The sequence below is a fragment of the Glandiceps talaboti genome, chromosome 1 (genome assembly GCF_964340395.1).
Source record: "Glandiceps talaboti chromosome 1, keGlaTala1.1, whole genome shotgun sequence".
NCBI lineage: Eukaryota > Metazoa > Hemichordata > Enteropneusta > Spengelidae > Glandiceps > Glandiceps talaboti.
This window is the reverse complement of record NC_135549.1, coordinates 19,693,555-19,699,270: the sequence shown is the minus strand read 5'-3', so window position 1 is coordinate 19,699,270 and position 5,716 is coordinate 19,693,555.

Here is a 5,716-nt window from a genome sequence, read left to right as displayed (position 1 = left end):
ATCATCGACCAAAATCTTATCAACTTTGCTACGTTTTATTTATGACTTCAAACATATCCTATAAACAGTCGCTACATGTTGCATGACAAACGTTCAATGCAATTGGTACATTTTAATCCACTGACACGTCTGGAAATGTAAACAATACAATGTATATAGTTTAATGACGATCTGGTAATATTATAGTAGCTCATGTTTGTCCGGCAAGCCGATCGTAAGAAGCAGTGATAACAAGATTGTTGTCCCGCCTAACAAAAATGTAGCAATGTTGGTAAGATTTGTGTCGATACAGATGATACAATGTACCAATGTTAGTAAGATATTTGTCAGTCCAGCGATACAATGTAGCAATTTTAGTATTACATTCGTTGGGCCAGACAATAACATGTAGCATTACTAGTAAGATTTATTAGCGCCAGACGATAATTTCTGAGTAGTAATCGGGTATTACAATCATGAGGGATAGATGACACCACTGCAAATTGGGTGCAGGAATTGTGTAGGCGAAGTCACAATCAAAATGTCAAAGTGGAAATGTCGAATATAATCATGAGCAGAAGGGAAAAATGTAAATTCTGACAAGTATCATTGTGGAAGTGTTCAGGTAATGTATGTGGTACCGATTTGGTGATCTAGTGTATAATACAAGTCAGTATACAAACCAGTTTCCTAGCAATACAGATAATATACATATACACTATATCGGTATAAATGGATGCGTCGTTCTAATAGCCAAAACATAAATTAAATGTGAAATACTGGACAATAGATGTTTGCAAGTTGCTCTCTACAGACTATAACTGATACAATCATCATCACAGCGATTTCCTGCGGTTACGCTACATTACAGCCGACTTCCCTTCATAATTAACACATTACAATATTTAAAAATAGTTAGAATAGAAGTAAAAGTACCACAGAAAATAATTCAAAAGCCTTTTTATATTAAAACCATCTGTTCAGTATGTTTCTCGAATATTACAAATCGGATTTATTTGTTTGCACGTTATTAAATGCACGCTATATAGGTTCTCAGCACATACATACATACATACATACATACATACATACATGTACGCACGTACGTACAGGCAGACAGATAGACATAAATAGTGTACATAAATACATAGAATATATACATACGTTACATGTGCATGCGTGCGTGTGTAGTTACATACACATATACGTAGAGACACAGACAGACAGACAGACAGACAGACAGACAGACAGACAGATATACCGGAGTTTTCCGAAAACAAGCCCATCCGAAAAGTTGCCCATGGGCGATCATTTGGCAGGTTGGCGTCTAATGGGTTTTACAGACTCACTACGGCAAGAATTTTGCCTTGTTATATTGGTAACGTTAGTTTTTATTTAGTTCGAATGTTCCGTTGAAAAAAACCATAAACTTAGAGTGCCAATAAAAATGGATGTTTTTTTACACGAGGAGAATGTGATCGTGAAGGTAGGTACATACACCTTTGTGCTGAGATCGATCAACAAGTCGGCAGATGACTCATGGAGACCCGCAGACGTCACTGTCAATGCGACACACTGAGTCTAAAAAGAGGTCAGGGTAATTTGCATGGTGAGTGTGCACACAAAGTGAATTACATCGAGTGAGAGTTGAAGTAATGTGTAATGTCATGTATAAATGAGTTCATGGAGATTTAACGATCGGTACAAGGCTAATGTCAAGTTTATCCAGGGTGAACAAATCATTTTGTGAACTGGTGGTCCCCGGACCAGTGATGAAAAAAATGCAGTGGTCCTGCTAAAAAAATTAGTGGTCCCAAGTCCCGCTAATGTGAAACATTGAATCTTGCCTATGAATCTGTATATTCAGACGTACACTATTTTTAGTTGAACAATATCCACTTTATAATAATAAATATAAAGTTGACATGCTTGGTTTCAGTCAATTGACAATTCTATTCTATTTGTAATGGTTATTTTTGAGGCATCGACGCAACAATACAATCAATGCTGATAGAATGATAGCAAATGAAATGTTTCATTTGATATATTTGAATTATTATAAAATGAAAGTATTATTCTTGTCTTCCTAATTGTTGTGTCCCTAAACTGGTATGTCCCCATTAGTAATGATATAGCCACATGGCTGTTGAGTGTTGACTGCCAAATAATCGCCCTGAGCTTCTATTTAGTTCCTCTGTTGTGGTTCCGAATTTGCTGATTTTCTGAATAGTGGCCCAGGGCTAGTTTTCGGAAAACTCCGGTACATACAGACAGACAGACAGACAGACAGACAGACAGACAGACAGACAGACAGACAGACATAAAGCCAAACAGCACGTGTACGCACAGTTAAACCTATTACATTACCCTTCTTTATGGAAAATAACAAGTTGAAACACGTTCAACAAAATATATATGCTATTCAATATATATCATCCAATTTAAATGTTTTTATGAGAATGAAGCATTTGATAATTGATAAAGACACAGTTCAAACTTTATAGGTAAATGGGTCAAATATCAGTCCTTTATTCGTTTCGAGCGTATGGTGTATGTCAAATTACAAAAAGACTTCGTAATAGTGAAATGTATCCAGACATTCTCTGATGGATGACAGAGCATGTACGCAAATAGATTGCAGTGACGCATTCCCATTCAGTTACAAGGACTTTGCCTGTTTTTTTCAATAGGTAGACGCCATTACTCTCACCCAGGTCCTTGTAAATCAACGAACTGGCAAGCAACATTTTTGTCGTAGTAACTTATTCAACTTAAGTTGAAATACAACGGGTTCAAGGCAAAGGGACTGCGGTAAATTGTAGTGAATGCTGTGTGATCAACACGTTTTCCCATCAACTTTAGTAGGAAATGTCCAATGTATACGAATACCTAGCAAGTGCAGCAGGGATATGATATCAAAATTAAGCGCAAGTTATCGAAGTGGTATGTTATTAACAAAATCATGTTTACGTTGATAGAAAACACTCAATAGTAGTTTACTCAAGGCAAAAATACATCGAACTGGACTTTGTCTAGAAATGTTTTTATCAATAAGAAATCTGGACTTTTGTTCGGAATTTCAACATCGAACGATTCAAATACCTACACTAACATTATGAATATTTCACATATTGTGTATTGTAGTTTGCGGGCATTTTGACAAGGGATACATTACACTTTAATAGTATTTTTAATGAGAAGAGATTGTTTCATGATCTATCAAGAGCGAGAGAACTGTATTTATTCATTCAATGTACACAAGCAAAGTCTTTGATACAGTAGCTGCAAAGTCCAGAGATACTGTCGAAGTAATAAAACACCTATAATGTCTGATTTACAAATACTCAGACACAAAATAATGTAAGTAATTCCTTGAGTCATTGTTTTGCAGTACACGTTTTGAATATCTTATTAATAACATATATAATATATATAACATGAAATTTAAGTTGTACTACAAAAAAGTAACTTCCGTTTGGTGTTTACTCTTCATGTGCAACTGATAATAATCTAGAGATTTAGTTGGTCTAGACATCAGAAAATGTTTGATCGACGTTGTCTATATCAATCATGACTGCCGCAATGTAGCTGCACTGCAGCAGACGATTCATTAATTACAGTAAGTTTAATGGTATTGTCTTTGACTTCGTATTATGACATCGTCCAGAAGGACAACACATATAGATCAGGGTCTGGGTCCAATCAATACAGTCATGCACTTTATGTCCATTCCCAAGTACAGTTTGCTTTCCCATGTGTTTAATGTTTTGGTGTAAAAAATAATACTATAATAGTATAAAAGCATTACATCCCCCCCTCACTGGGAATTGTATACTCCTTGATTTTGAGAAATTGACTCCATATACGCACTCCACTCATGCTCTCGGCAACTGGTCAAAACCTCGGGGTATACCATTCCAACGGATGGCGTATTGCTTAGTTATTCATAAGTATTAGTACTTGAATAAGCATGTATGATGATTAATAATGAACCTTCGATGCTCATAAGTCAACACTTTATCTGACATAATTATGACATTGTAAGGACATTATAATCCCTGTAATACTTCATACAGATCTTCAGTTTCCTGAAGGAAATAATTTGTTACATGATTACAGAAATGTTTTATGAATAGTGATGAGTTATATGTATAGTTTAACTATTACCAAAATAGATAGTTATTGCGATTATAACACACGCACACAAATGCATGCATACATACATACATACATACATACATACATACATACATACATACATACATACATACATATATTTATGCATGCATGCACACATACATACATACATACATACATACATACATACATACATACACACACACATACATACATACATACATACATACATACATACATGCAGTACATGGGTACCTTTTTTAAATATGATTTAGGCATATTATTTAGTTACCCACATTCTTCTCCATTCAATCTTTGATTATTCATACTTCCAATGTTTTTAACACAAAAACACCCAGTAATATACAATAACCCTGACTATATGGTCAGACAATTTTATCACAAATATGATTATTTAATTTGAAAACTGTCAATTGAATGATGAATATAACCTTTCCTGGGTTGATTAATTATGGTATTAGACTGCTAAAAAAAGTCATCCGAAATCGCGCATGTAAGCCATATATACACTAGTTAAGATATTATTTTGAGGATTGTGTACGTTGATGAATACGAACATATGAAGATATCTTATCAGACATCTCAGACACAACAGAATATAATGCAAAATCTTTTTTTTTAAATAGAATCTAATTAAGTCAACATAAATTATTTGTCATTGTACGTACAATAACAAACATTTTACATATTTTCCTTTTTGCATTGTATTAAGTGACAAACACATACTTTTTCAATGTTATTTCATATTCACCTTTTAAGTAGGAAACCATGACAAGAATTGTTCTATACATTAAGAATCACAAATAAAACCAAATCCTTAGCCATATGACCACTTTAATAATCCATGTTAGCCAAACATTACCTACATGGCAGGTTTGGTTGAAGCTTTGCAACACCTTATAATTCCACAGTCTATTTGAACTGTCAGTGACCTGGGTTTTTTTTTAAATCAATTCTAAAGGCTTTCGTCATGCTTTTCACCATTCTCAAGTCTTATGAATAACGGCCCCTGTGTTTTCTTTCTGCTTGCAGTTGTACATAAACCTCTAGGCAATTGTCTTGTTTCTCATGCTGCCCCAGGGTACAGGGTTGTAAGAATTTGCTAAATTCTCGGCAGATGTCATATAACACGTTTTAGGGGATAATAATGATGTTTGTGCGCAGATTACAACATAAACATGTACACAGTCGATGTAAAATTAAGTATAAAATCCGACACCGACACATAGTCTTTAGTATCAATCAGTGTTAGTCCGAGTCCAATTACTTCATGTTACAAAAAGTGTTGATAACTTTCTTTCTATTAGTCTCCAGGTCTACCATCGTATAATTCCCTATTTGTTAGACTCTAAAGAGTTTGTTATATAGAACATATACAGAAACCTTACATTAAATTCAGGTTAAAGCTACCTTATAAACCATTAGGTTACTGTCCAGGTATCCATTGTTAAATTTCCTGGAGGACAAAATTACGTTTGTTCAAAACATGGCGGTCGCCATGGTAACATGCACATTTTCTTAGAAGAATGGTTCATGTGTGCCAACTTATACCTGTCACATACAAAAACATATACATATT